This window comes from Petromyzon marinus, chromosome 17 (assembly GCF_048934315.1).
Source record: "Petromyzon marinus isolate PM22_M1 ecotype Great Lakes invasive population chromosome 17, UKy_Petmar_22M1.pri1.0, whole genome shotgun sequence".
Taxonomy (NCBI): domain Eukaryota; kingdom Metazoa; phylum Chordata; class Hyperoartia; order Petromyzontiformes; family Petromyzontidae; genus Petromyzon; species Petromyzon marinus.
This window is the reverse complement of record NC_133683.1, coordinates 7371670-7392059: the sequence shown is the minus strand read 5'-3', so window position 1 is coordinate 7392059 and position 20390 is coordinate 7371670. Positions and strand designations below refer to the sequence as shown.

The window sequence follows — 20390 nt, the reverse complement described above, 5'->3', positions numbered from 1 at the left end:
CACTTTTGCACTCCCGCTGGGATGTGACGATGCATTCATTTTCATGTATTTGTCTAACCATCGACTTAGTCCATTAAAATGCCCTATTTGCTAAAACTATAACTAACTACCTTAAAAATGATCACACGTGTATTATTAGTATAACATTTTTTAACACCCACACGAATGGCAGCATAGTGTTTAGCATGATGTGCTGCAATCTAGTGATCATGGTTAATGTTAATGATACAATCTCAGCAACGTGAGTTGGCTTTGTGATAATGATGCACAGCACCAAAAACCAATAAGTATCCTTATTTAGAGGGAACATCGATGGTGTATTTGTGTGATACCTTCGCAGTCTCGCAGGTATCATTTAGCCTCCAAAAGGTGCATTTTTGGTCACACTGGGGACACATGACCAGGGATCCTCCGATGGTGTTGTTGCATATTTCTCCACTGCACACATAGACACGCACGAACATAAACACACTAATGGGCATAGTACACTTGGATAAGAAATATAATTTGCCTAAAGGTCATGCCACCTTTGAATGTGTCATACCCTCCCTTTAAACAAAGTCAGACTAAATTATGGGTTCCAACATCAAGCATTTTCCAAAGTAAAATGTATTTGCTGATTTCGATTTAAAGCTTTCGTGACTGCAATGATTCATCTTCTTTGGTTCTTTCGGTAAAGTCACGTAGAATGAGAATAAAATAATAAATTGATAAAATAAAATAACACAATAATATTCTCACGACGTTTCGGCCACAACACAAGCGGCCTTCATCAGGTGAAGGGACGAGACTGTCTGGTAGGACAGCGCTGGAGTGAAAGAGCCACGTTCAGATCACGGCCTTTAAGCTGTGTGAGAGGAACAAAGCGCCTTGACAAAGGAATTAGCATATAATTTAGCATTGAAATGGCTGAATGATTAGCTTGTGACTGGTCACAGAAATAGCTATGTTAAAAGTTAAAGCATACACATCCGCAGAGGCACCCCTTAATAAAGGAATTAGCATAGACTTTAGCATTGAAATAGCTAAGTTAAAGCATACACATCCGCAGAGGCACCCCTTGACAATGGAATTAGCATAGAATTTAGCATTGAAATAGTTGAGTGATTAGCTTGTAACTGCTCACAGAAATAGCTACGTTAAAGTCAGAGCATACACATTCACCGAGGCACTTAGTACAAATCAAACAGGAGAATTTAGCATTGAAATAACTAGGTGAATTTAGCATTGAAATAACTGAGTGATTAGCTAGTGACTGGTCACAGAAATGACTATGTTGAAGTCAAGGCCTACACATCTGAGCTATTCACAGTACTATATAGTGAACCAATAAAAAACTAAAATATAAATTACCTTAATGTTATCAATAAACTCTATATTCTCCAATCAGCTAAGCTACCAACAATAAGTCGTTATATATCACAATGCTATATGGCGAAACAATGGGTGGATTCTTACCCTCAACTTTAGCACCACGGATAGCTACGGGCCCCGTTCAGACGGACGAGTTCGTCCATGGTCGGAACAGAGGAGGGGGAGAGAGACAGCTGCGAGGCGCTATTATACTCCATGTTGTAAAACCATACCATTAACCGTGGTGTGAGAGGTATTAAGAGTCAATGCTGGCGAAAGAGCTGCGGTCTGAAGGTCATCGTAAAAATACAATTAATTAAGAACAGAAATGGTTTAAAACATCTTTCCAGTGGTTACTAAGCCAGAATCCATCTTCTCGGTTGAAATTGTCTCTGTGCTTGTATATGTGAATGGCCTCATGAACGAATCTCTCATGGTAGCCGGTTGGTTTGCAAAGAACCTCCGTCTTGGAGAAGTCAATGTCATGTGAGCCCACTGAATTATAACAGTGATCTGCCACGGCAGAGGAGTTCGTCCTACCGTGTTTCAAGTCTGCTTTATGTTCGCGGATGCGGTCCGAGATATGTCTTTTGGTTTCTCCAATGTAGCTACTACCACAGAGGCACTTTAGTTTGTAAACGCCCGGGTATTGTATGTCTGGAACAGCATCTTTTACAGATGGAACTAAATCACGGATTTTATGTACTGTGTTGAATCGGACCTGGATCTTGTGTTTATTCAGGATTTTGGAGATCTTTTAGTGACCCCTGCAATGTAGGGTAAGGTGATGGTTTTGAGTGGCTCCACAAGAGGATCCTTCTTCATGACTGGAGTGATGGCTTTGCGGATTGTGTAGTCGGAGTAGCCATTAGCCCTGAGAGCCTGGTGTACGTGCTTGAGTTCACTGGTAATGTGTTCCTGGTCGGAAATGCATTGGGCTCTATGGTATAGAGTCTTGATGAGGGAGTTCTTCTGGAATGGATGGTGGTGGGAATCCGGTTTCAAGTAAGCATCTGTATGGGTAGTTTTCCTGTAGACAGAGTGGCTCATTGAACCATCATGTCTCCTTTTAATTAAGACATCCAAAAAGGGTACTTTGCCATCTTTTTCGACCTCCATGGTAAATCTGATTGCTGGGTGTATGGAATTGATGTGGTCGCGGAATTGGTCTAGAGCAGGCTGGCCATGTGGCCAGATGACAAAGGTGTCATCAACGTACCTCTTCCATAAGGTCGGGCGTAGAGTGGCAGTCTGGATGGCGTCAGTTTCAAATTTTTCCATGAATACGTTGGCTACAACCGGAGATAGGGGGGAGCCCATTGGGGTGCCCTCAGTTTGTTTGTAGAAAGTTCCATTCCAGGTGAAGTATGTGTTGGTTAAGCAATGTCTCACCAGGGGGGGTACATCAGTATGCAGTCCTTGATGAACCAGGTCTTCAATGATAGCGATGGTGTCAGGTACCGGGACTTTGGTGAACAAGGACACCACATCAAAACTGACAAGCAGGTCGTTTGGGGACAGGGAAATGCCTTTGATTGTCGATACCAGGTGAGTAGAATTTAGTACCACAGAGGTGGTTTTTCCAGTGAAAGGTCGCAGTATATCAGCAAGAAAACGTGCCAGTTTGTAGGTGGGGGAGTTGATAGTAGAGACGATGGGACGAAGGGGTGTATCTTCTTTGTGTATCTTTGGAAGGCCATATAATCTTGGTGGTCTGGCAGCAGAGGGTTTCAACGAGAACTGTTTGATCTCATCAATTAATGCTGTTGAATCAGAGATGATTTTGTTCGTTTTGGTGACCAGGCTGTTGGTGGGATCTCTTTTTATTTTTGTATAGCTGCCATCGTTGAGTAGTTCTCAACGATGGCAGCTACTATCAACTCCCCCACCTACAAACTGGCAAGTTTTCTTATTGGTTCACTATATAGTACTGTGAATAGCTCAGATGTGTAGGCCTTGACTTCAACATAGTCATTTCTGTGATCAGTCACTAGCTAATCACTCAGTTATGTCAATGCTAAATTCGCCTAGTTATTTCAATGCTAAATTCTCCTGTTTGATTTGTACTAAGTGCCTCGGTGAATGTGTATGCTCTGACTTTAACGTAGCTATTTCTGTGAGCAGTTACAAGCTAATCACTCAGCTATTTCAATGCTAAATTCTATGCTAATTCCATTGTCAAGGGGTGCCTCTGCGGATGTGTATGCTTTAACTTAGCTATTTCAATGCTAAATTCTATACTAATTCCTTTATCAAGGGGTGCCTCTGCGGATGTGTATGCTTTAACTTTTAACATAGCTATTTCTGTGACCAGTCACAAGCTAATCATTCAGCCATTTCAATGCTAAATTATATGCTAATTCCTTTGTCAAGGAGCTTTGTTCCTCTCACACAGCTTAAAGGCCGTGATCTGAACGTGGCTCTTTCACTCCAGCGCTGTCCTACCAGACAGTCTCGTCCCTTCACCTGATGAAGGCCGCTTGTGTTGTGGCCGAAACGTCGTGAGAATATTATTGTGTTATTTTATTTTATCAATTTATTATTTTATTCTCATTCTACATGACTTTACCGAAAGAACCAAAGAAGGTATTTGCTGATGTTTAATTATAATTTTCGTTGATATCAGTGGTGTAACATCTCTATGTATTGATTTCCAGGGGTGTTTACAGCCCTTTTATCAATCGACTTCTGGCTGAGGGCCTCCCCACACCTCGTGGGTCATGAGGGCTATTTAATTCTAGTCATCCCACACTGGTCAGTACGGGTTGAATATGGGAAGCGAAGACTCCAGACACAGAGTACAGCAATGTATTTCCTGCACTTGCTCCCCGCTGTCCGTCATGCAGCTCCAAAGAGTCTATGTGTGAAAGTCGTATTATAAGGATACGTTTCACATTTAAACATTTTGGATTTCATTATTTTTTGCTTTTGATTTTCGGATTATTTACAATTCGTAAGAATGTACAATATATTCATGTGAACAAGAGTGACGAAACCCGATGCCACGTGATACGTGTCGTCGTGAGTGACGTCACAATGGGCGATGTCATGTTTTCTGAGCAATCCAAAACAATGTTTCATTTTCCCTGGATTGTCCGAAATATTGTAGCTAGGCTTGATTTTTTGGATTTACTTTTAGAAACAGAGACATTTGGAACATATATACATATACAATATATTGAATGTACTATATTTGTACTGTATATGTATATAAACTGTATGAGATTGTATATATGTGCATATGTACTTTAATAGTGAAATGTTAAAGATGTGGCCCTGAAATTGCTTGCTCATGCCACTGCTGGTGGAAGGTCCTCCACTAAAGAATGCTCTAGATTGCCCCTCGAGATGATATTTGGCCTACTCGTCCATGATGGCCAGACGTCTTGGACACGGTGGGAGTACCCACATTTTACCCCATCACATCTGAACTGCCAATCATCTAACTGCGGTGTCTCCGTTTATACTGCTGAGCATATGTGGGATAACTGAAGAAACCTAGCCATTATTTCAGCTGCCATGCCAGGCGATCGCACTGGAAATCTATAAACTGCAATTCTAGAAATGTAACTATTACGCCATGGCAGCATCCCATGGGATTGTATATAAGTGTATATGTATGTCTATATGTACTTTACGTGTATATGTACTTGTGTATAGCCTTAGTAGGTGCTTGCTGATACTCATTGTTCAGTCTGTATTGCTATACAGGAGATCTGTGTGAGTTCTACATCTGACACATGAGTGTATGTGTGTGTGTGTTTGTATGCATTTGTCTGTATGCATGTGTCGGGCCAGTACCTAGTGATGTCACGGTCATTGCTGAATACTCCAAAGAAAAAGGAGATCAGGCCGACGATTGCAGCGAAGATCAGCATCTTTGTGTAGAAGCCGAGCCATGCAAAATAGAGCCCCACTTGCTCCCCGAAGTATAACCTGTGCCGACAACATCACTCGCACACACAGCGCAAACATCACCAACCGCACATGGCACCAGTGGTGTAGCTATCGAATATGTAAGCAAGGACCATGGGCTGGAGGGAAATGTGAAGAGCAGGGAAGGCATGGGCAAATGCTATTCTGGAACTCCATTTCCCCAGCCGTCTGTGCTATCAACTCCCAGCTAGCATTCAAGTCCAGCCTTAGGACCTTTCTGGACAGGGCACGTCCCTAAGAGGTACGATGGCCTGTGGTCGAGACTAAGAATGATGTGGCAGTCAAGAGAAGGAATGCGTCTGAGAGGATGTGCACCACAGAGATTTAAGTAATGAAATCAGCATGTGTGCAGGAGCCACATGGATCGTTGCATCAGGAGACTGGGAGAGATGGCGAAGGCTTGGGGAAGTCTTCATCCAGCAGTGGATAGGGCATGAACTTACCGCACAAGGTCAAGAGGCTGCTCCTTGAAAGAGCGCCCGGCTCTCGCCCACTCCCGTCGCAGCGTGTTGCGGTCGCCCAGCGTGTTCGGGTTTTTGGTGGGATGAACAGACTCACTCTGACATGGGGAAAGCAATTGTTAGTCACAAACACTGCATGGACATTCACAAATTACCAGCTCCACCCCCCCAAAACTCTGCCGTGGCGCTGCTGTGGTGTAATGGTGTTGCACACTGCACTGGACTTGCAAAGTTAGAGGTCGCCCATTTGATTTCATGGGAACGACAGTTAAAACAATGACCACGTTTCTTAATCACGCTGCTTCTTCCCAGCAAGCAGTGTAAATGGGTGCACCCACAGTTAATCTATTGGTTGTTCACGTGTTGTGGGATGAAGTGTGGGTACTTCTAATTCTTCCAAAGACTTCTGTCCCACGTGAAATAGTCGGCCAAATACCCTTGAGAATGGCTCTCTAGAGTGCTCGTGGAGTCCTTTCCAATGCATGGATATTGAACTTCTTTTGCACCGTATGTAGCCAACCATGCAAATCAGAGGTGTGTTTAGTGAGCTGGGGAACCTGGACACCTATGCGGCGCATCTCTGTGGGACACTAATGTTAAGTATGTGGTAAGCTTTAGACTATGCTATAGCGTCCTATACAGGTGTGCAATTCAGGTGTCGTACCTGGGCCTCCCGTAGGGTGTCAGTGTGCCCTCCACCCCCTACCCCCCCAACAACTTACGTCATGCAGTGGATAGGCTGCAGTATAGCAGCCATTTTCAATCATTTGGTTGATATTTAATATGTTCGTGCTGTCTTGTGGCATGGGGTTTTGCAGCATGTAGTGGACCTGTGTGAGCACACATGACACACATGACAAACATAACATGCATGAAACATAGGGCTGGGTGGGTAAGCTATTATTGACTCACTCCACTCTGAAATGTTTCCCCCTCTCCAACCACCACCAGCCTACACAGTTATAATGGGCCCACAACTCTTATTGAGTCCCGACTCGGAAAGGTCCATAGAACACCCCAAAAACTGAAGCAGATATGTACCGATTTCAGCAAGTACAATATCCAGATTTCAAGGAGACATTTTATGCATGCTTTCCATGCACAAAGGCAATTTATTCAGAATACAATACTATCAAAACCCCAAATGCCCACAATATTGGCTCGACAGGATACCTGCTCACCAAGAACCATATCAACAGTAGTCTTTCATTCTTTTGTTGTGCAGGGGAGAGTGATTGAGGGGACGTGGTTATATAATGTGGGCAGGACTTACAAAGGGTGGGGCTGTTAGCTCACCATGTCTCCTGGTTAAGCATCCCAAAAATTTGGTAGCTTTCTCTACAGGGACACATATTACCACAACCCATAAATCATAAATCCAGGCATTCTTAATAAACCATAATGATTTACACTTCTAACCACATGTCACTCAGAGATCGCAAGTTGCGATACAGAGCTGAAAACTTTAATTAAAATGATAAAAACACGACAAAACCCTTTTAAATTAACATGTTTTTGCAAAAAAACCACCCCATTCTGGCATTATTTATACAGCATTGATACAAACGTACGATTTGGCTGCGTACGGCCGGTGGGATGAGGACGTCATGATCCTTTATAGGATAGATGTCCTGCTGCGAACGCCGGTAGGGTGCCGTGAAATAGTCCGGTTGTTTGGGCACGGCTCCCGGCTTCAGGTGGTGAATATTTCCCAGGTAGTGAAGAGGCCCACTGTCTGAGCCTGACACCTGGGGGAGGTCGCTCTCCTTGAGTGGCACCTGTTTGATTTTAAATGTATTAAACCCTTTGCCTCGAGCACATGGAATCATCATCAGCCAAAATCAGTCCACGAATGGATGAAGGTCTCCCCAAGTTGTTGCAATCTATACAAGTCCTATAATACAACAAGTCCTATAATACAACAAGTCCTAAAATACAACAAGTCCTATAATACAACAAATCCTATAATACAACAAGTCCTATAATACAACAAGTCCTATAATAATACAAGTCCTATAATACAACAAGTCCTATAATACAACGTTCTATACAAGTCCTATAATACAACAAGTCCTATAATACAACAAGTCCTCTAATACAAGTCCTATAATACAACAATTCCTATAATACAACAAGTCCTATAATACAACAAGGCCCATAATACAAGTCCAACAATACAACAAGTCCTATAATAATACAAGTCCTATAATACAACAAGTCCTATAATACAACAAGTCCTATAATACAACAAGTCCTATAATAATACAAGTCCTATAATACAACAAGTCCTATAATACAACAAGTCCTATAATACAACAAGTCCTATAATACAACAAGTCCTATAATACAACAAGTCCTATAATACAACAAGTCCTATAATACAACAAGTTCTATAATACAACATTCTATACAAATCCTATAATACAAGTCCTATAATACAACAAGTCCTATAATACAACAAGTCCTATAATGCAACAATTAATATGCCAAAAGCCTCCACTGCATATCCCACCCACTCTTCAAGTTGTCCCACCAATATCCCCAGTCATGAGCACACGCACATGAGCCAATCTTATCTCGCCATCTCTATGATATACATCATCTTGGGCACGTTCTCTCCTTCTGCTGCCACTCCAATGTCATTTTCGGCCAGCAGACATCATCCCTTCAAGCAACGTGCCCTTCCCGAGCCCATTCACTTTTCTAAAAAGAGTCAATATGTTGCTAATATGCATATTTTTCCAAATGTACGTTTTTCTAATCCGTTTGTATATTTACGTCTCTCGATATCTCGTAATGTCAGTGCTACGATTATTATCGTTGAACGTCATAAATTATAATCATCACAATCATCACCCTCACCATCATATTCTGTATCACATGCATGATCATCGCAATTATCATCACAACCATGATGAATCTTCACAAACATTATTGTCATCACATTCATTATCACCATCATAATCACAATCATCACCACAATCATCATCACAATCATCGGCATCATCATGATCATCATTACAATGACCATCAGAATCTTGCCTGGATGTGTAGAATCTCGGCATAGGTGGTGAGTGGGTTCCATGGCGCGTGTACTTTCACAAAGGTGGTGCGTCCGCTCACCGACTCCTAGTGGATGGCACGAAGTTCATCGTCAGACTCTAGATGAGTGCATTTAGTTGTATTTATTAGACTTTGTTTGACCAGGTGAGAGTTCAAGGGAACAGGATGGTCTCATTTGGAAGAGTGTCCACGGCCGCGTGGATTTTCGTGCTTGTGTCACGTGTTGTTAGCACCTCGTGCCGATCAACGTGTGGCACAACCCAAAAGCAAATTGCATAACGTACGTGCAGTTATCGAACACTTATTACTACAGTATAAATAGCTGGCATGCCACATTAAGGTGGAGACTGTTATACCCTCCAGTATAAATGGGTAAGCCACAATTAATCCATCTTAAGATTGTGCATGGTGGGGTAAAGTATGGGTATTCGCTATCTCTTTCAAGACGTCTGGCAAGCAGAGAAGAGTAGGCCATATACCCTCCAGCGGGGATCTTTAGCGCTCCTACTCAAGGAATGTATGCCAGCAGTGAAATTATGAAGCAATCACAGTCTAACACCTTTTTATTTGTATACAGTGTCTGTCATCTATAGCAGAGAGACACGCAGGAAACTTACCTCCTTGGGTTCAATCTCGAGATCTAGCCCCATCTTCATCAGGCTTGCCTGATATTCGGTCCTCTTCTTCTGTCAAACAAAATTGACCATCTGTGTTATACATTGTTCTCAGTTGTGTCACTGTGGGAGTCAAGTCAAGAGGTGAGGAAACTTCTTGAACTCTTACAGTGAGTAGAGCCTCACATGGGAATCAATCAGAGAACGGCTCTGCAAAGTAGCATCACTGAACTGCTTCAGTCGGTGTCACTTCAGCAGACCTTAATAAAATAAAAATTTGCACAGCTCTTTGTCAATCAACTGTTTGAGTTCACCTTATTTGTTACAGGGATGGTCTCACTTAGCTAGTTGCTTTGCTATTTTACAAGGGAGATAGATCCATTGTGCGTGGGTACAATAGCAACAAAATAAACAAAAACATCAATATTGCAGAGAATGCATACTGGGTACTTCAGCACTGTTATAATAGTTTTCCATTTGGCAGTTAGAATGTGGATATTACATATATCCTGTAAGTTATGTCTGGGTGTCGGTGTGTGCAATATGAAAGTGGTGTATTTATTGAGGAGTTGTGGATGGAGTGTGATACGTAACGATAATTGATTGTTGTTCGCCAAAGCAGTGAGGCGTATGGTTCAGGGTATGGATGTGCGAGTTGAGTGATGGGAGTCTAGCGTTCATTGACTAGCGTGGTCTGCAGTTGACGATACAGTTTGATAAAGGATGTATACTGTGGATTTAAAGACTCGTATGGAGGTGGCAGGGTGACTCAGCAGTCAGAGAGCTGAGCTGGCACCACTGCGTCAAACCTAGGTTTAGAGGCGTGTGGTGTTGCACGTGGGGAGGGGTGATAATGCTGGGTGCAGGAAGGTGGAGCATTATTTGTAGGTTCCTCGTTCTCACCTGATTGTTGATGGCGTCCTGAGAATGGACCTCATCATCGAACGCGAGGATGAAATCGATCCGACGGACTCCATCGCAAAAGTAGATAGTGTCCTACACGCAAAGGCAAGCACACACACGAATATGAGAGATGTAATAGCTTATGCATGAAATGTATATTTATTCATAAGCTCATGATACATGTATCAGGACATAAGTTAATCTGCTATTTGTATGCAAGTTGTTTATTGCTATGATGATGTACTTGTTTACCCAGGAAAACCTCAATGAGTTTACATTTTTATTTTTAAGGAGGGTCCTACCAAGTTCTGTTTTTTTGCAGTCGAGAACGAAGTTGCTTAGTTTAATTCCAATTGAATAATTTGCATGTATTTTTTCAGCATTGGTACGTTTGGCCAATACCAGTTACACTGTGTCATTTAGCTATGGGAGGAAACCAGAGACCTGGAGAAATGTGTACACAAAGCATCTAGCCCCTGTGCATTATACAAAAAACATCAGTATTTTCTAAAGTGCATTGTGGTAATGCTATCTTAAACCACCATCAAAATAAAGTTGAGCAAATGTGACAGACTAACAGCAGCAGTGATGCAGTGATATGCAACTGTGGACCGGTGTCATCCTCATTCGGACTCATCAGCACTGTATAGTCACCAAAACGCACTGCTGCAAAGGCTGCAAATCTATAAATGAGGAGCAGCCATGTCTACACTTTGGGGCCCATTAGTTGGCGAATGCAAACAACAACTAAATCTGTAAATACCAGGAATCTCCCATCTTTGACATTAGCCAAGCTAATTTATAGGCAGTGCAAATCCACGTTGTGCCGCATCGTACCTGGGCCAGGGTAGATTGAAATGATGACGTCGAAAAGTCTTGCGGCACCGTTGAAGGCTGAGCCTCATGCCCCTCCGCTCCCTCCTCCTCATTCATTCTCTCCACGAGCTCTGCATAGGTAATGTGGGGGTAGAGGGTTCATTGCATTAGGGACAGGGGAGGCAGGTGCAGGGATGGGAATGTCGGTAAAGAACCGCACATGGTACTCATGTGTAAAGCTTTCTCATAAATGTCGACGCTGCTCCAGTGTGAGTACACCTGTGGTATAAAGTTGTATTACCATTAGGGGACTTTTACCCCATTGAATATCGTACACTTTAAGCAAAGCCGTGCCCAGCATGGTCAGACACAAACCAGGGCAAAAAATATTAGTTGGAATATGCAAAGTCATTTTTGCCCTGACAGCTTGTCAGCTATACTCTTTGGTTCTTTCGGTAAAGTCACGTAGGTGAAAAAAAAATAGAAATAGAAATAAATCACGACGTTTCGAATGCAACACAAGCACTCATCATCAGGTGTGACAACCACAGCAAGGAAACTGTTTTACTGAAGTGGGAGAGAAACCAGGGTTAGGGCAGTTAAATAAGTCAGAGAGGGGGAGGGTGGGGGTGAATGGGGCGAGGAGTGCGAGCGCGGCAAGCGCTGCAGAGACGCTGAGAGTAAAAAAGAGGCAACATAATTACTGCCAAGATGGAAGCTTGTCAGCTTCTGCGAGAGCTTCCCCGTGACCACACAGATCATGGTGGTTACTTGACCACATTTCAATTGAAGTGCTGTCGTCCCGACAGTTCTGTTCCTTCACCTGAAGAAGGCCACTTGTGTTGTGGCCAAAACGTCGTGATTTTTGTTGGTTTATTTTTTACCTACGTGACTTTACCCAATAGAACCAAAGAGTATGGATCCTTGCAGTCACGACAGCTTCAAATCCACATTTCACCACTCTGGTTAATGTGGGTTGGTGAAGACGTATAGTATGTATAGTACAACCAATTTTGATGGACTGCCCTTTGCTGCCCACCATGTAGCCCGACACCACACTTTTAGACCTGTTATGCACTATCCTGGCTCAAACCCTGCTGGGTTATCACGTTTTTTTTTTATCACCGTGCCTCGATTCTTCCTCTTAACCTGCATTTTGTATCCACGGGATAACATGTGCAGTTTTATATGGACGTGTCAACAGTGCCTCCCACATTTCTATTGCCTGGTTCTCCACTGGCCGTTTTCCATGTTGCGCTAGAACCAAAAACCGGGATACGCTAACCTCACGCGGTGTCTGAATATGGCTTGGGGCCAAGCAGGGCCAGGGGCGGGGATAATGACGCGTACATTGTGCGTGACATTCGGTGAGTGCACGGTAAGGACACCAGCGCACATCACACCAGTGGTTCTCAACCGTTGTTGGCTACCGGTGCCCCCCCTCGTTGTTGAATTTAGTTTAAACCGAGTAGCCCCCCCCACTCCCCCCTTGACCCAACGTGGTTCTGAGAAATCAACGTGTGAATAATGAACGTCAATATTTTAACCAATTGTCCACTTTGTGAGAGGTATATCCTAACCAGCTGCTAGTAACTGCAAGCGAATAAAAACAAATTAAACGGACGCTCTGCACGCGAGACGTCATTAGTTCCCTGGCTGCTCTTGTAAACCCGCATTGTGTACGATCAGTGAGTTTAGAAAGTGCTTTCATATCGTTCCAGGTTACCACGTGGATACAAATTGTATCGTAGTTACTTTACATTGTCCGATTCATACATGACTATTCACCAATGACTCATGTCCGATATGATTTCACATATTTATACATTATCTCACGTACACCCTGGGGCATTGCCACATAGCCCCCAGGGGTCCGCGTACCCCCGAGTAAAAAAAAAAGAAAATTACTGCACTACACCACCCACATGCGTCTCGACGCGCTCGTCACACGTGACGTCCGTGGCACGGCTCGGGTTCCGCAGTGGAAACATAACTTGGTGCCTTGAGAGCCACACGGGGCTGGCTCGGCACTGCCCTGGCGCGGCTTGGTAGCGAGGTGGAAAATAATTCGCATCACGTGGAAATTTATAGCAGCCAAATAACTCTGAAAGCACGTTGATTCTAAATGTTAAAGGAACAACCGGAGGACCCAGGGAATAATCCACGCGGCCACGAGAAGACAGAGAGACACGCAAACTCCAAATATTACAGGCGTCACAATTTGGATCGAACTCACGGACTTCCTGCATACGAGGCGAGGGAGATAACATCTTGCGAGGGAGATAATATCTTGTCATGGAGATAACATCGTGTCAGGGAGATAACATCTTGTGAGGGAGATAATATCTTGTCAGGGAGATAACATCTTGCGCGGGAGATAACATCTTGCGAGGGAGATACCATATTGCGCGGGAGATAACATATGTACTCTTTGGTTCTATTCGGTAAAGTCACGTAGGGAAAAATAAATAAATAAAATGAACAACAATCACGACGTTTCGGCCACAAAACAAGTGGCCTTCATCAGGTGAAGGGACCAAAGAGTATGGATCCTTGCAGTCACGAAAGCTTCAAATCCACATTTCACCACTCTGGTTAATGTGGGTTGGTGAAGACGTATAGTATGTATAGTACAACCAATTTTGATGGACTGCCCTTTGCTGCCCACCATGTAGCCCGACACCACACTTTTAGACCTGTTATGCACTATCCTGGCTCAAACCCTGCTGAGCGTCCGATTAAAACACTGACGAGATCTCAATATTTAAAACTGGCCCAAAGCCCCGTCATAGCACGAACATTACACTTTACCTATCTCAACAAATGTGGACATCATGAATCTTTGGTCTAATCTCAGATCTTGTGACTTATAACTCGGGAGCTCCTCATGCACAGTCAGCCAAGGATAACTCCCTGCTATAGTGACGTCACAGCAAAAGGGCGTGACGTCACCTAAATATGGGCGTGGTCAAAAGCGGCCCCATCCCCCGCTCTTCCCGACCTTGCTTCCCCCCTCGCCGAGGTTACCCACATGAACAATAATAATAAATCATAGATGTACATTATGAAAGAATCAATGATTTTTCACAAAACTGCTCCTGTACGGCCTTTTGCCAATCCCCTGCTGGAGAGCCTCTTGACGATCGCACGAATCGTGTTGGTTATTTGCACATACTTCACCATGCCGGTGAGTATGGGTTGGTAAAGGAGGAGCATTAACGTACAAACAAAAACCTATTTTACTAGAATGCCTTCTGCTTCCCATCATGTAGCCTGTAACACCTGGTATGCACTATCCAGGCTCCAACCTCCTTAACGTTAGATGGAGACATCTGGCACATCCCCAGCAGTTTTGTCCACAGGCTCAACATTTTACACAAACACACATCTCTAACACTAACGTTAAACTTTACCTATCTCGACGAAGGTAGACATCGTGAATCTTTGATTTTTTCTCGAATTCAGAGTCAGAAGTCAGGAGCTCCTCGCGTGCACAGCCAGCCCACGATAAAGTCCGACCCAGAATGATGTCACCGTGACGTCGGTTCAATATAGGCGTGGCCAGAATGTGGGTGTGGCCAACGGCGGCGGCTTCCCCGCCCCCCGCTGCCCCTCCCCGCAGGTTTCTCTCAACCCTCAGTGCGCATGCGCAGGCCGCGCGTCTCGGACATCGCCTTCAGCGGCCGTTGGCGACGCGGCGGTTGTGGCGGGAAAATTAATAAAAAAAACTTCTCCGAATAACCGCGACCTTTAACTACCCTCACGGATAATCCACACGGATCTCTGGACGGCAAGGCGAAGACGATCAATGGAATAATCTCCGGTGAGAGACGGAGAGAGATGGGCAGGCGTGAGGGCGAGCCAGGTTCAACTTTGTTGAACGCTGAGCGCAGAGTGAATGGGGTTTGCTTCACTCAGCACGCGGCTTGGACACTTCGGTGTGCAAAGTGTTGTCTGGTTGTGCCGTGTAAAGGAGGAGGACATTCAGTAAATGTCGTTGGTTTGTTAATGGGAGTGTGTGGCGCGGTAATGGACTGGGTACGACTTACAACACAAGTTCTGCTCACATTGCACGCTAAGGGTTAGCACGGCGATTACTACGCGTGCATTTATTAGTTATTGTTCATGTTAAAAGTAGTATTGATTGTTAAGACAATAATGTTTAGTATTTGTAGGAGAATCATTTCAATATTGTACAGTATAGCATTGTCCTGCTGTGTGGCTCTCACGTGGCGAGCATCAGTGCAGCAATATTCAGTACGTGGTTGTAATGCACTTCTATAGCCCCCTGCCACCAGTGCAGCAATATTCAGTACGTGGTTGTAATGTACTTCTATAGTCCCCTGCCACCAGTGCAGCAATATTCAGTACGTGGTTGTAATGTACTTCTATAGCCCCCTGCCACCAGTGCAGCAGTATTCAGTACGTGGTTGTAATGCACTTCTATAGCCCCCTGCCATCAGTGCAGCAATATTCAATACGTGGTTGTAATGCACTTCTATAGCCCCCTGCCATCAGTGCAGCAATATTCAGTACATGGTTGTAATGTACTTCTATAGCCCCCTGCCACCAGTGCAGCAATATTCAGTACGTGGTTGTAATGCACTTCTATAGCTCCCTGCCACCAGTTCAGCAATATTCAGTACGTGGTTGTAATGTACTTCTATAGCCCCCTGCCACCAGTGCAGCAGTATTCAGTACGTGGTTGTAATGCACTTCTATAGCCCCCTGACATTGTGCAGCAATGTTCAGTACATTGTTGTAATGCACTTCTATAGCCCCCTGCCATCACCAAATTCACACTGACCAGCGTGGTGAAGTACGGTAAATAACCCCTCCCCCTGGGAGCTGCATAGCATGGGACAGCTGTCAGCCAGCAATGGATTGAAAAAGGAGCTGTACTCTGCACACGTTGTTATTCAGGGTAGGGTAAGGAACTTGGAGGTTCGGTATGCATAATGTGCTCGGAAAGTATTGTATTCTGTATGTGTGTTGAATCTCTTTCGCACCGTACCAAGCCCACCGTGCTCTTCGGAGGTGCGATTATATGTAAATATAAGTAGTCATACTACTGTAATACCACTATTAATATGTAGCATTCATTTTATTAGTAGTACTGTAATTTGTTGATATGCAGGTGTACATGCCAAACGTTAACCAATGTTAAATGTTAAGCCTTCTCTTTTGAATACAGTGTGTTTTAAACATGGAGTTGTCTCCAGCTAATTCTTAAATGTATATTATTCATAATGTAGTAGTAGGCAGGTAGAGCATTTATGACACTTCAATTGTACATAGAGCTTGCAGGTGTGATGAAGGAAAGCATGGGAAAGGCTAGAATTTTTGTTGAAAAAAGGACAACAGCCACAGTAGCTTAAGAGACCTAACGCTGAAGCTGCTAACGCGAAGTGGTCGACACTGGCCCATGCGTTGTGACGTCGGACCCACTTTCCGCACACAGCAGCTCCTCATGGTGCCCCCCATACCAGGACCAGTGGTGACCTGGTAGCCACAGCGATTCCTCTCCCTGGCCCCATCCGGTTCGGGCATCCCAAATCGTACAAAATGAACTGCAACGGTGGTGAGACAAACAGCCCTTCGGGCGACAGCACGGTGACGGACACAAGCCCTCGCGGCAGCCAGGGCAGCTCGCTGCTCCGGACCGGAAGCGGGGGCTAGCACAGCCCTGTGGTGTGCGGAGAGCAGTGCTGCTCGTAGGCGAGCGGTGCGCTGGACGCCTACATCGAGGACTTTGAGCAGAGCGGAATCTGTGCGTCACCGCCATCCAGGATACGTGCAGAGCACAGCGCCGCGCAGCATAGCGGAGCGGAGACGCGTGGAGGAGAGGAGGATGCACAGTGTGGATGAGGGTGGGTGGCGCCTCTCGCCACGCGAGGAATCGCTCCGTGGTGCTTGCGCTCGAGTGGCTATCGAGTGTGCAGGCGGTGCAATGGTATCGAAGCTATAGTAATAGGTTTTTACCCTTTTATCTGGCACAAACACTGACACCTTTATACAAGGGATCATGTTTGCAATAACCACAACACAAGTAGTCAAAATGCAAACAAAAAAGACAACTGATAATATGCACTGTCCTTGAATTTGATTGGTCCACACCCGAGACGGCTTTTCTGAGATCCCAGTCTCCACTGGTGTTGGACCAGAAGACGCCAAAAGGCGTCTTCTTATTCTTAGCGTCTTCTTGTTTGCATTTTGACTACTTGCGTTGTGGTTATCGCAAACATGATCCCTTGTATAAAAGTGTCAGTTTTTTTGCCAGATAAAAGGGTAAAAACCTATTACTATATCTTGTTACTGGCAAAGGAGGTCTCATAAGGTATCGAAGCTAGTTGACTGGATGGGGGATAATTGGAGAGGAGAACCCCATTTTTTTTGCTTGTACTGGGTGCTTGTCAATTATGCTATGCTATCATGAATGTAATGTAATTCCCCTAGAAAAAAAACCCTTAATAAGGTCTAAAGATACATTTTCGTGAGAGTCCCACACTGGGATGCTTGGCAAATTCCATTAATGAGTTCATTTTATGTCAGAGAAAACTATCCACAGTAAGCACACGCATATGAGAGGATAGCATAGGTCTGAACAGATAGGTTGGTGCATGCATTTCTTTCTCCTGTCATCTTCCAGCAACTTCACTGATTATCGAGTTTGTAAAGTTTGTGAAATCTAAGTGATCCTCCAACCTTTGTGTCAAAATTTGCAGATCCTAGACTGGACACATCTGAAGTTTAAACAATAACAGCTCATGCACTGATTTATCCCATATTCTCACAAACTCCACAAACGGATAACATCATTAGTTACTGATGGTGCAAAGTAAGGCAACATTGCAGGATTGCCGTTCAGGGGTCAAGGAATCTAGGGGAGAGCAAATTCATTGTGTACCAGTAAAATGTCTGTGGGTCTTACATTGCAGGTGGCATGCTGCTTGTGGAGGACCTCATCTCGGGCACGTGCAGCCTCACTGCTGCGCTGCAGCGGTCGTGGCTCATAGCCCGACGGTCAGTCTAACCACGGACCAGCTCCTAGCGGCGCCAGTTGACGGTTCCTCCAAGTCCTTGCTCCGCTCGCCTGGCGCCCACCGAGACCTCGCAGTGTCGCACAGAGGCAAGCGGTCATCTCTCGGGGTCACCGCGCACAGCCTCGGCGCATCATTGGTGAGGGGCAATAAGCCAACTAAACGGTTGAGCTCAACAGCGAGAAGCAACAAGGCCGTGATGCCATTAAATTTGTCGGCAAAGCCCGAAAATTATTTCTTTTCTAACCAGACGAATGTTTTGTTGTACTTACGGAGCAGTGAAGCAACTAGGCGTGAGCACTTGCCGAACGGCGGCTGTGCGACAAGTACCTATCTCAGGTGGTTGACAAGCCAAAAGGATAAGCTGGATGTGTCGGGGATCACGAGCATTCCTGAGCTCAGGTACCCGGCCTGGCTGCGTGACTGCGATGTGGACTCCCAGACCAGCAGCCACGAGACGGATACCAGCACAAAGAGAGCAGGTGCCGCTCAGAGCCCGCAAAGCAGACCAAAGTACCCAGAGTGGCTCAAAGTTTTGGATATCTCCGGCCTTACGAATGTAGCCAACGAGGAGCCCATGTCAGAGGACAATAGATCCCTAGGTGTGTGTATATATATAGTCTGTATATAGCAGATGACATTTCATATGTTTTCAGGTACATATTCAGTCTTTTCTCACAGAGACGGCTGAGCGGCCACCCATGTGGTTGTGACGTGCGATGCGTGATTCTTGATGCACAGCCTCATTGGAGGAGCTGCTGAGCAGGGCGCACATGGAGTTGGACTCCCCCGGCTTGGAGGCCCCCTCCCCGGGCAGCTTCAACACGGACGTCTTTCTAGGGGCTGATCGTCCCTGGGAAAACCCCTCCACGCCATTGTGAATTTATCTTTATATCCACACTCACGCACAGCATAGAGGCTGCACCGCCTCTAAGTATGATGTCAGATTTTGAATGTTATAAGCTAAGCAGGTAAGCCTGGTTATTACTTGGATGGGAGACTGTTTTGAAATAGCATATATTATAGATTTTGGCTGCTAGGTAACCAGGAGTTAGTAATACGGCAATGGAATCTTGAATCTATATCCGGAGTTTTGCATTTTACTCCCTCTGTTTTCACCGGGTTCTCCGTTTTCCTCTCACATACCACTCGCTGATGAAATTTGCAAAATATCACTGCCAAACCCTCCTGAGACTTGGTGAGATTTTTCTGGCTTCCACCTTGATAATAAGTCAACCAAGTAATTTTCTCTCAATCGTGTCTCTTCTCAGGGCCGTGTACCACCTGTCGCGTCTGAAAGAGCTGGTTGACACCATCAAGGAGAACAAGGATGGCTGACTACCCATGATGTAGAAAGCCCGAAAGCATTTTATGGCGGTGGTCGAGGTTTCTACTCAGAAGGATACGTTCGCTTGGTCCTGCTAATTCATGGTTGTTAAACATCAATGGTACTTCAGGTGCTGTGGTGTGAATCGCAATTACTTGTGAACTTGTGGGGCCCATGGGGCACAGTAATTGCCCTGTTAATGGAAGTGCCACAACAAAGTATTGGAAAAATGTGATAAAGTTCGTTCAGGGTTGGAGTTATTGAATGGTTGCAGCAGTATTTTGCACAGCAAATCCATACAGACTCAAATGTCACTTGAAATAGAACGGATATGTGAACAATATTGTGAGCACAACTAAACTAATTTTGGTTTTAGCCATTTTGGAAGGAGACTACTTTATTGGGAACATACATGCTAGTATTTGTGTAGTTATAAACATTTGGGAAATCACTGTAAAAGTACATTTGCTTATTTAGATTGCACTATACCTGTATTGTAAAATTTCAGAACCTTTTATGTAATTTGTAATCAATAAACCAAAGTTGCATATTGTATGCAACCCATGACTTGGATTGTTTTTATCATGTCTTGTTTAGCATGGTTGGTTATGTACAGTGTGAAAGAAATTCAACATACATTAAATATTTTCTGATATTTGAATGTTTATATTGTACATGTATATTTATTTTACAATAAATCTGAGACAAAGGCTTATACACATGGAATTGAAAATATTCAGCTATGATTTGTATTTCTCAAGTATTTTAAGAAAAGTCAGCGAGTCTCGTGACATGTCTTCACATTTGGGAGTGATGATTGTGATGGATATACAGGCATTAACCTGCTTACATTCCTAGAGTATGTAAGGTGAATTTG

At 44.4% G+C, this 20390-nt stretch overlaps 1 long non-coding RNA gene across 1 annotated transcript; it reads left to right on the top strand.

Moving 5' to 3' along the window:
* The first annotated feature begins 16478 nt into the window (after positions 1-16478).
* On the top strand, positions 16479-20086 carry LOC142924823 (uncharacterized). The gene is made up of 4 exons (XR_012941903.1): positions 16479-17016; positions 18085-18325; positions 18928-19063; positions 19458-20086. It is a non-coding gene; the product is annotated as an uncharacterized LOC142924823 (long non-coding RNA).
* Positions 20087-20390: the final 304 nt, after the last annotated feature.